We start from the raw sequence: 12,542 nt of genomic DNA on the forward strand, positions 1-12,542 counted from the left end.
CTGCTGACCCTTTTAAATGTTTTCCAATCAGGTCTGGTGAAGTGTCGTGCTCTGCCCACAGATTCCGAGGTCTACTTCAGGATTCCTCTGGGACTTCATTGCTTTACTCCCCTTTGCTTTGTTGCACTCCCTGTGTATTTTGCTCCAGTGTTGGGGGATCAGACTGGGAACCCTTCCCACTCTGTGTCTCTAGTGCTGTCCCCTGTAGTGCTCTGGGAACCCTTCCCACTCTGTGTCTCTAGTGCTGTCCCTTGTAGTGCTGTGGGGTCAGCGAGGGGGCATCACGTCTCATGATAGGGTCAGCCCCACAATCTTCTCTGTGCATTGGCTGCTCTGAGCAGAAATGTCATCCTTGAGGCTTGATGGGCCAGGTTGCAGTTCTCTCTCTCTCTCTCTCTCTCTCTCTCTCTCTCTCTCTCTCTCTCTCTCTCTCTCTCTCTCTCTCTCTCTTACTTTGCCACCATGTGGTCTGGGGAGACCCTCCACTCTCCAGGGGCTGTATCTTCAGGGCTGTCCTCTGTAGTGCATTCTTCTGGGGAGAGGGTTGACATAGCTGGAACCGGGGCCTGCCCAGCAGACCTTTCTGTTAGTTTGCTGCTTCATGCCGGTATGCTGCCCTCGAGGCTTGGCACCCCAGGTTTTAAGATCTCAATTCTTACCTGCATACTATGCTGCCTCAATAAAACAAAGTCATCCTTAGATAAGCTCTGACAACACTCTATGAACTTCTGGAAAATATGTTTGGATAAGGATCAAAACCATTTTGTAAGTGAGTTGCAGCATCTATGTCTTACTGACATGATCGAGCAGCTTCAATCTCCTACAATAAACATCTGCTAACACTTCTCACACCCTATGATTTAGAAGGGGAAATTCTGTTCTAAGAGTAGGGCCCAAAACCAAGGCCTGAACAAACAGAACTGGGTATAGTAATAGGGTGAGGAGTGGGCCACGGCTGACATCAAGCAAATGGCTTCCAGAGCTGGACCAATTAGGCAAGGCATGTTGGGCAATTGGGGAATTTCCTGAACAACTGAGCAAGATGTGTTGAATTTTTCTGTTTCATGCAACTGCATTATCTTTTATGTAAGAGCGTTGAGTGAAATGTATGTCACTGGCAACCCAAAAAGTCCTAGCCCGGTCTTCTCTCAGCTAGCAATATAACTGGTGGACAGTGAACTGCCTCTACCGAAGGATCAGAGCACCTTGATGAGCCTCATTGCCTGCGAAAGTCAAAGACTCTGCCCTTCTACGGTGCCAACAGTGCCAAACTGTGTGTGCTGCCCCCAGGCAGCTAGAGAAACTAGTCAGCCCTTCCTCGTTCCTAGATTTTTCTGCCTTGTCTTCTCTTTGTTCCACTTTCCCCCAGTGGTCCTGGATTTGTTTTACTCTGATCACTTTAATGCTTTGGATCCTATCTAGTTCCATCCCCATTTGTTCTGTAAATTGTGTCACAAGAGTTTTCCTGTTAAAGTATAATTTTGATTACATCTCTCCCCTGTGAGTGCTACCCATGAGCTACATATTCAGTATAAACAATCATCTTACCTTATTGCTGTCCTTAACTTATTTTTTTTTATTTAAAGGAAACATTTAAAGGAACTCAGTTCACATCCCAAGAGGATGCCAAAACTATTGTTTTGATGTGGTGCAAAGTGAAGAGTGCAGAATTTGGGGGGATACTTTATTGTGATGGAAACATAAACCTCAAGTGTATATGCTTATGTGGAACGTATGCTGAGAAACAATGTTTTTTGTTTCATAAAGTTTTCTATGATGTTGCCCACCACTCATTCATCAGTTTGTTCTACTACGCTTGCTTGCCTGTTGTTGCGATAGTGGAACAATGACACCAATAGTTCAAATACCAGCAGGGTCACCAATGGGAGGCGGGTTTTAGCAGAGTTTCCAAACTAAGACAGAATAGGAAGAAGGAAAATGCAGTCCACTTATGAAAAATTAGACACTGAAACCTTTATAAACAGCAGTGGAGCTTGACTGATGTAGTGCAGGAAGATAAGCTCAAATTTTAAAAAATCTCAAAAAACTTTTCATACTAAAAAAAATGTGACATGTGGATTAAATTTTCAAGTAGAAAGCAGGCATACTTCCTCCTGATACCTAATTATGTTACCTTTACCTGAGAGAAATTAATTGTCCCGCATACCTACATTCAAATGATATGTGCAATATAGAAGAATAAAAGGATTATAAATTTTTTAAAATTCTGCTGGGGAAATGCTGCTCCAAGTAGAGTCTACCTAAATGATGTGAGTAAAAAAAAAAAAAAAAAAGCTTTCAGGACCTTCATTTGGTGATAGAGCACCAAAGGAAATAGCTGCAAAAATCCATTAATTACTGAAACGTGAAATGTATAAGGTGTAAACCAGGAAAACTAGAAGTTGTTCAAATGAAATGAAATGCATAAAGATCTATATCCTAGGAACTAGTTAACTAAAATGGTCTGGTCCTGGCCATTTTGTGCAGGACAATCACATGGCTTACTATGCAAGGAATGACAAATTGAAGCGGAGTAGTGTCACATTTGTCATCAAAAAGAACTTTTCAAGGTCTATCGTGAGCTACAATTATGTCTGTGATAGGATAATGTCCACACACCTACAGGGAAGACTAATTGATAGAAAGATTACTCAAATTTATGTACCAACCACTAACGCCAATAAAGAAGACATTAAAGAATTCTACAAAATTATGCTGTCTAAAAATGATCGAGCACATAATCAAGATGCATTGATTGTTAATTTTTACTGGTTATTAAAATGGGAAAACTAGAAACAACAAGAATTTAAATATCTGTATCTGGAAAATAAGTGTTTGGTGATAGAAACAATGCTGAAGATCATAGGTAAGAAATTTGTAAGACCAAGGACTTAATCATTGCAAATACCATTTTTCAATAATATATATGTGGACCTTGAAAGATAGACTATACAGAAATAAAATCAACTGTATCTGTGGAAAGAGTCAGTGGAGAAGATCGGTCGCATTAGCCAAAACAAGAACAGACGTTAACTAGGGAACAGATGATCAATAGCTTATATTCAAACTCAGGTTGGAGCTTAAGAAAATTAAAAATTCAACAGAACTAAAACACGATCTTCATGATTATATCCCACTTAAATGTAGAGACATCTCAAGAATAGATTTAATAGATTGAACATTAATGGCCAAAGCCCAGAGGAATTGTCGTATGATATCAAGGGTGGACAACAAAGCTCAAAAATATCATACTTGATGAAAGCAAAAGTTTACTAAAAATAATGGGGGAGGAAAGTAAGAAAAGACCAAAATGGATGCCAGAAAAGACTGAAATTTGCTCCTGAACTTAGAGTAGCTACCTCAACTCAACTCACTGCCATTGAGTCAATGCTGATTCATAGAAACCTATAGGATGGGATAGAACTGCTCCTTTGAGTTTCCAAGACTTTACAAGAGTAGGCAGCCCAGTCTTTCTCCTATGGAGTGGCTGGTGGTTTGGAACCACTGATCTGCAGTTAATAGCTCAATGAGCAACCACTATGCCGAAGTAAGTAAAATAAATGATGAAGTAAACATACTGAACAGAAGACCTCAACAAGGAGTTCCAGAAAACAAAGTATATTATGAAATGTGCAAAGGCCTGATTTAGAAAACCAAAAGGGAAGAACACCCAAAGCATTTCTCAATCAGAAAGAACAAAGGAAAATTTTAAGCACTATTGAAAGGTTCTCTGGACAAGAAATTGAATGAACCAGGAAGCATTAGGAGGAGGGTGGTCGGGGGGACTGATTACAAGGACCTACATATAACCCCCTCCATGGAAGATGGACAACAGAAAAGTGGGTGAAGGGAGATGTCAAACAGTGTAAGACATGACACAATAATAATAATTCATAAATTATCAAGGGTTCATGAGGGATGGGGGTGGGGAGGGAGGGGGAAATTAGGAGCTCATACCAAGGGCTCAAGTAGAAAGCAAATGTTTTGAGAATGATGAGGGCAACAAATGTACAAATGTGCTTGACACAATGGATGGATGTATGGATTGTGATACGAGTTATACAAGCCCCCATAAAATGATTTTTAAAAATAATTGATTACATGTTGGAAAAAAGATACAGTCACCTTACAAAAGAAAGTTGATGTTCAACTAATGTAATCATGAATCAATGGTATTTACAGAAGTCCAAGCTAACATGGAAGACAGTGACAAAAAATAAGGTTCCAGAAATTATGAGATGCCACCTGAAATTTTTTTAAAAATTGATGCATCACTATAAGAACTCACTAGTCTATGCCAAGAACCTGACTAACCAATTGATAGCGATCCATATTTGTGCCCATTCCAAAGAAAGGACATCCAAAAGAATGAGGGAATTACCGAAAAGTACCATTAATATCACATGCAACTCAACATTTTCTGAAGATGATTCAAAAATGGTTGCAGCAGTACATCAACTGAAAGCTGCCAGAAATTCAAGTCCGTTTCAAACGAGGACATGGAACAAGGGATATTACTGCTGATGTCAAATGAATCTTGGCTAAAGGTGGAGGATACCAGAAAGATGTTTATCTGTGTTTTATTGATTAGACAAATAAATTTATCTGGATGGATCATAACAAACTATGAATGACATTATGGAGAATGAGAATTCAAGAATATATTGTGCTCATGTGGAACCTATAGATAGACCTAGAGTCAGTCATATTTTACATATCTTAGAATCAGGAATGGTGTGTGTCTGGGTTGTATCCTTTCACCATGCTCATTCAATCTGCATGCTGAGCAAATGATTTGAGAACCTGAGTTAAGTATAGAAGAACAGGGCATCAGTATTTGAATAAGGTTTATTAACTATCTGTGATGGGCAGATGGCACAACATCGCTTATGAGCAATGAAGAGGACTTGAAATATTCATTGATAAAAATCATAGAAAGCAGTTTTCAGTACAGATTACACCTCAGTGAAGAGAAAACAAACGTCCTCACAAGCACCCAATGTCTTTATCCTGTTCCCAAGGAAACAGTCGTCAAATGCTTTAAGATGATAGAAAAATTGAGCTGTAAGATATGTGGATGATATTTCAGTACATCTGTACAATAAACAAATAATCAAACAATAGATGGCACTGGTCAAATCCACTACACCAGACCTCTTTAAAGTGTTAAAGACAAAAACTCCTCATTTTGAGGACTAAACTGTGCTTGACCCAAGTCATGGTCTTTTCAATCACCTCATATGCACCTGAAAGCTAGATAACAAAACTAGAGAAGAATTGATGCTTTTGAATTATGGTGCTGGTGAGAAACCAATATGTTTTTTGAGAATTCCAGCCAGAATATATCTTAGAAGCAAAATAAGATGGATCAACAAAGGGTTCAAAAATAACAATGGTTTTGAGGATGGTGTAAGATCAAAGTGGTTCATTCTGTTTCACAGGGGTCCCGCTAAGTCAGAACTGACCTCATGGCACTTAACAGCAGCAGCAATATGAGGTCGACCAGTAATTTTTTATTACCAGTGGAATAGCAGGAGAGCAAGTGATATGTTTGAAAAGGGGATTGGTGAGGTCCAGAGTCTGGTGTAGGGAGCAGGAGGGTTTGGGAAGGCTTCACTGAGGAGAACTTTGAGCACAGCCTCAAAGGACATACTTAAAAGGCCACTTTTGGCAAAACATTGATTTTCTTCCTGTAAATGCCTGTAGGAAGGAAGAAATTTCCATCCACTCAGCCCTCCCTTAACCACCCTCTCCTCCTCTCCCCACATTTCTGTTACAGACCCCCCTTGTAGCAGTAAATGAAATCACCTGGTTTCTAAATCAGTCTCCTCCTCTGCTCAAGATTTAGCTTCTCCCTCCAGCCCTAGTCTAACAGTTAACCTCTCCTCCAGTTGTCCAAATAGCTTTGTGGACAAGGTCCAAAAAGGCAGCACTGACTTGTGACATGTCAAAATTCAGGTTACATGCAAGGACAGAGGTAGAAAGCACATCTCCTTCTTCAGAGCCTTGAAAAAATACCTTCCTTCCTTCTAAGGACTTTCGCCCTGAACATCATTTCTACATATCCGGTTTACTTAGTGCCACCTCTCATCTTTCCTTTTTTTTTCCTCTCATAATTTGCGTTCTCTCTCTCTCTCTCTCTCTCTCTCTCTCTCTCTCTCTCTCTCTCTCTCTCTCTCTCTCTCTCTCTCACACACACACACACACACACACACACACATTGTTCAGTATTGGCATAGAGAGGCCAGAATGATATAAAATTCTTCTTTTGCTTAATTACTAGCCCCTTTTGTGACATCACAGTGAAGTCATTTTAGCCTCTTCTGTCCCACCTAGCTGGGAAGCTGGGTGATGAGCCACATTTCCTTATGGACCAAAAATAATATCATCTCCAAGCATAACCCTCCTGGATTAATTGATTTTACCAAAGAAAAGGACATTATTTTGAAGGGGAAAAAAGCATTTTATGTCAATCATTGACACGAAGGGGCTGTGTCATGCAAAGCCTGACTAATTGTTTAGGGAGAAGAAAAATTCCCACAAAGAATGAGAACATCTAAGAGGGAGAGGAAATACCTCTTAGTAGGCCAAACTGAAAAAGAGAGGGAGACAAAGTAGTCATGGGAAAAAAAGAAGGGAGAGACACTAAGTAAACATGAGGCAAGGACGTTCATAACAGAAGGAGGTAGAAGAGAAAAACAAGAGAACTGGGGAACAAATGCGTAAAGATAATTTGCTTCAGATATTGGACTGTGTAACATGCAGAGCAAACCAGATTTACATTAGCTGCTCCTAGCCGTGTAGCGGAAGTCCCCAAGTGATGCAGACAGTTAGCATGCTTGGCTACTAGTTGAAAGATTAAACATTTGATCCTGTCAAGAGATGCCTTGGAAGGAAGCTCTGGCCATCTACTTCCAAAAAGTCAACCACTGAAAACTACATAGAGCACAATTTACTCTGACACATATGGAGTCACTTTGAGTCAGTGTTGGCGCCACAGCAACTGGTTCTGGTGGGAATGTCATTTAGTCTGTTGTTGTTAGGAGCCATTGAGTTGGTTCCGACCCATAGCCGCCATATGCACAACAGAAGGAAACACCACATGGATCTGCACCGTCTTCACAGTCTTTCCCACACCCAAGGCATTGTTGCAGCCACTGTGTCAATCCACCTTGTTGAGCACCTTCCTCAAATGAAAAGTTTAATTCCCATAGAAAGGGGATGGAAAAAATTAGAAATGGTCCGCTCCTGAGGGGCCAATCTCACCCCCACCCACAGGTCAGGAGTCTCCTCCACCCCTACCCCCAACAGCTTTCTGGACAGTGATGGACAGGACAGTCGGAAGGGGGAGAGTCACAGTATCCAGAGTGTAACTGATGCTAACAGGAAAAGGCAGGTCTGTACATTGAAGGGTTCTCTGGAGAAACTGGCCTGTGATGAAACAGCAGGCCGTGAATCGCCTTTCTTTCTTTTGAATTTTTTTGTTGTTGTTGCCCATGTCAAACTTTGGCTTCTGGAAAGTTCTGGACACCACCTAGGGCACCATGTGTAGATCCACAGGGTCATAGGCTGACACCCGCAGGTCCTGCAGCAGGGCTTCCAGATTGTTCCTCAGTGCAGTGTAAAGTGACGTCTCATCATATTTGAGGGCCATTACTACCTTTAGATACTCCTGTGGGGTCTTTAAAGACCTGCTCCATCTGGTGCACTTCTCCGCGAGGGACTCTGGGGATGTCCAGGGACTTCTTCCGTTTCACTGTGCTGCTGGTGTTGGGGAGGCAGATTGTCCATGGCAAGCACCCATAGAGCCACTTGAGCAGGCAGTAGCCAGGATGTGGAGGTCTGCATCCTCTGTGCAGATCCAGGCTAATGAACTCCAGGTCCCCCTCCTGCTGTCAGGGACATTAGGTCACATGGAAGGCCCCTGGACACTAGCAGAAGGTGAAGCCGTAACCCACTGGGGTCACAGGTCATGTCATCTGGATTCACAAAGATATTTTCAGTGGTCATGTTCCTGTGCACATACTCATTTTCACGGAGTTACTAGATAGCATACAGCAGCAGACAGGCCAGTAGGAACACCGACCTCTCAGGAATGATATGCTTTGGGTCACAGTCTAGAGCCGGCTGATGGCCCCTCCCTAGCCTAGGGAGCACCATGAACCTATACTTGTCTCACGAATGCTGAAACTGAAGCAGGTGGGATGGCCAGAAGCGGGGTGCACTTCAGTTTCTTCCATTTGCTCACTTGCGGAGGCTTGGCAACTTGCTGGAAAAAGCTGTTCATTGAACAAATGACCGTGCTTGGCAACTAGTTTGAGTGAATTATCTTTGCTTCTGAGAAATTTAGGCAGCAGAGATGGGCTCAGCTTCATAGAGAATGCCCTAGTAGTCTCTGATCTGCAGAGAGCCCACCTTCCAGTGCTTCCTGCTCTTTTCTGTCAGTCTGATTCCCAGAGGCAGGGTCTCTCCGGAGGTGGTCACCCGGCTCCAATTCAGTGCCTGGGGGCTTTGCTGGGCCACATGCTGGCTGCTTTAGGGGATCAAGGGTTTGTTCCAGGGCCCTGGCTCCTGTCCATGAGAGACACCCAGTCTAATGAGGGAAGCAGAAAAGGACATGGAGCCTCTGGGCCGCTCAGATTTCCTCAGTAACTCTTCAGATTCTGCAAGCGTCATGTCAGGGAAGAGGGATGATGGAGGAGAGGCGACAGTGCTGGACATTTATTTCACTTCCTTGCAAGGGGTCTCAGGACTGGAGTTCAGATCTTTTCTTGAGGCTTGGAAGGCGAATACAGTAGTCTAACAAAGATTGGAGACACACACACCCCCCACTTGCTCCTTTGTAGGCAAATATTTTCCACAGTAGCATTTGAATGTCAACTCAGTATTCTTGCCACACTCAGGACAGAAGTTGATCATACTTTATGGGGACATGATCTGGCCCTTGGAGTCACTGACTAGACAGTCCATCTTCACAGCACCCTTCTCAGTTGACCTAGGAAAACTTTTGCACACATCCTATGCCCCGAAGCCCAAATCCAGCTTCTCTGATAATTTGCTCTGCATACAGCTTAAATAAGTATGATGAGAGGATACAACCCTGACACACACCTTTCATGACTTTAAACCATGCAGTATTCCCTCTTGATCTCTGTACAGACTTTGCATTTCCCCAGCAATACTCTGAGTGCCTTCTAACTTGAGTTTCTCTTTTTGACCTACATCAGTCAAGTTCCAATGCTATTTATAAGGCTTTCAGTGGCTAATTTTTATAAGTGGACTGCATTTTTCTTCTTTCTACTCTGTCTTAGTTTGGAGGCTCTGCTAAAGCCTGTGCCCCATTCAAATATGGGTGTCATCGTTTCCAGTATCACAACAGACAAGCCAGCGCACTAGAACAAACTGATGAATGAGTGGTGGGAAAAGTCATAGAAACTTTATTAAACAAAGGTATAAAAATCTGAAGCATTGTTTTTCAGTATACTCTCTATGTAAGCTTACACACTTTTGAGATCTGTGTTTCCATCATGATAAAGTGTCCCCAAAGAATTCTGCACTCTTCACTTTTACCACGTCAAAATGGTAGTTTTGTCATCCTCCGTTAGAAGGAGAGACAGCAGAGCAATGACGTCCTGCTCCATGTGACTACATGGCCACACCTTGCAAACAATACTCAGTGACATGGGTCAGACACAAGAAGTTCTGAGTTTTTATTTGGGCTGATGAAAATGTTTTAGAAGTAAATAAAGTAAATAGTGATAAGGATTGTAGAACATAGTGAATGTAACAATTGTCACTTAATTGTACACTTTAAAATGCTAAAATAGCAGGTTTTGTTATGTCTATTTTGCCGCAAAAAAAAATTATTAGAGATAAAATGAGTTGCTAAGTCTAGGAGTTCATTAGCATAGCCCTGAGGAACAAGATCAATTGGGATTATCTAGTTCACAAAGACAAGTACAGTAGAACCTGGACCTCGATGCTAATCCATTCTAGAAGGACCATGGAGATGCGATACAGTCAAGTTCCAAATCAATGTTTTCCATAATAAATAACTGAAAATGGATTAATCCTTTCTTGACCACCAAGTTTTTACCCTAACCTTGCCTTTTTATACAAAACATTACATAGCAATTTCAAAGTAAATAAGTTCAGAGTTAAATAATATAATTTAAATAAGAGACACAACATTAAAAAGTTTTAAACAGCTACAGTATAGCCCATACCTTGAGACTAATGAGGATCTGGATCTGTGGACATGGACGTGGAGAGGAGAGATGGAGAGAGTCTTTGTTTGGAAGGGGAATCCCCTTCCATAAAATCAACTGGTAGCTGCTTTTCAGGAGTTTTCCTCCTTCTTCGCCTATTTTCACGAGGACCTGGCTGGCTTTCTCAGAAAGAAAGAATGAAAGAAAGAAAGAAAAAAGAACAAAAGAAAGAAAGAAAGAAAAGAAAGCAGGGAGGGAGGGAGGGAGGAAGGAAGAAATCTGTCTAATGTGGGATGCTGTTGGCATTTCCTTAACTGTTTTTTAAAAGGTTTTACAAAATTATCAGCAGCAATATCGATAACACAGTTAACCAATTCCTTATCATGATGATTTGTTTCCAAAAAATCTTTCTTAAGACCTTGGTTTTTTTAATCTAAAAACAATACAAAAAAGCCACAAAAACTAAAGAAATTATAGCAAAACGCTTGGAACACAGCAAAAAGGTTTAAATAACGCATACTAACAACACCAACAAACGCCGAGTGACCGAAACACAAACTTTTTGTTTACAAAAATCACATGCATCAGGTCTGATTTCAATGTTTTCTACAAGCTCCGAAGCAAGATTTACTCGACACTTGGCGTTGAAATCCGATTATGCCGCATACTGATGCGGTCTTTTCCCGGGGTTTTCCTGTCCTGGGGTATTAAACATTTGTAAGTGGCCATCTAAGGTGGCCGTCTCTCCCCACCCAGAGAAAAGACAAATGAAGAAGATCAAAGATAGAAGGAAACAATTAGTTCTAAGACCTAGCGACCCGAAGAGTTCGATGCTACCTGGCTACAACTACTGACCGCTCCAAAAGCGATCGCGTAGGAAATCCTGGAGAGAGTGGGGGTAAAATGTGTACTACACTCAACATCATCTGAAAGACCAGGTTTACTCCCTTGACCGAGATTGGTGGAACCCCTGAGACTACGGCTCTTGGACATCCTTCAGACTTGGAATTGAACTCACCCTTTTGGCTCCACTTGTAGCCGAACAATAGACAGGTCTGTATGGCAAACAATAGCACGGGGGAGGTGTGCACTCCTGAGAACAATTGACCACGTGAGGTCAAAGGGCAGCATTTGCTCAGGGATGGAGCTGAGAGGCAGGCAGGGAGAGGAAAAGGGTATGTATGGAAATAGGAAACACCAGAAGGAAATAGAGAGAGACCTGTTACATTGGGTGATTTCAATTCATGTTACAAAACAAAATGTATATGAATCATTCATTGGAAAACCCATTTACTGGGTAAACTTTTGCCTAAATCATAATATAAAGTTAAAGAGAGAGAAACAGGAAGAAAAATAGATTAAATATTTTAAGCCCTGAAAACCTTCATGATTGTTTTTCTGAACTGCATAAAATCATAAACATTAAGGAGGGGGATCTATTTTTTAAAAATCTTATTAAAACCCTACATACCATATATCACTTCCAAAACTCAGTGGAATGAACCCTGAAATGAGAAATGCAATATCACAAATGGATCAATTCCAGCTTCCTTCCTGTTGAGCCTCTGGGGGAGCAAATATTGGCTAGCAGATGTATTATAAAAAGTAAAATGATCTGCTCTTATGTGAGTTTACTCATTGTGTGTGACTGCCTCATTTGGAGCAATGCATCACTCACTGTCTATGAAACACGTCTGTAGAACAAAGTAACATGGGGTCTACGCTTTCCAAAGTATCTAATTGTGGTTTCTTCATGTCTCAAGTATCATAAAAATTTAAAGCCGTCCACTGGGCACTTCCATAAATATTTAAGTGGATAATGATCCAGAGAATGGAGCAGCTCCTGTTGATCTTAATTTGTCCCTGTATCTATATTCCTTGCTAGAGACTCCTATTCCTCAAACATCAAATTCCATTTTTATTCTTCCATAAGCATTGTTTTGTGACTTTCATAGTGAAAAAAGAATTATAAAGTAGAGACATACTCCTTCCCCTCAGTAAATTCCAGTTCAGGAAGAAAATCAATAAAGATGTTTGCCTCTGTACTAATATCAGGGTGCTTGTGGTGAACCAAGCAAGAATGCAAAAGGCAGGAGATGGATTGAACTGAGAAGACACACTATCACAGTGAGGAAAAACCACTGAAAGCAAAAGTCAGTGTCAATAACCAACGTAAAAACTAGTAAATATATTGTGCAAGAAAATACACAGAGGCTAGTAGTACTTGCTCTAAGTCCCACAACCCATTGCTTTTATTTATTATTTATTTTGTAAACCATAATTCCTGCTGTTTCCTGGAAGATTTTTTCCATTGCCTTCACTGTTTGGCAGATG

The 12,542-nt window shown here is 41.2% G+C and overlaps 1 pseudogene; it reads right to left on the bottom strand.

The window, feature by feature from the left end:
- Positions 1-7,534: 7,534 nt before the first annotated feature.
- Positions 7,535-9,641, bottom strand: LOC142449218 (serine/threonine-protein kinase VRK3 pseudogene; annotated as a pseudogene).
- Between the last annotated feature and the right edge of the window lie 2,901 nt (positions 9,642-12,542).

The sequence above is a fragment of the Tenrec ecaudatus genome, chromosome 5 (assembly GCF_050624435.1).
Source record: "Tenrec ecaudatus isolate mTenEca1 chromosome 5, mTenEca1.hap1, whole genome shotgun sequence".
Lineage (NCBI taxonomy): Eukaryota > Metazoa > Chordata > Mammalia > Afrosoricida > Tenrecidae > Tenrec > Tenrec ecaudatus.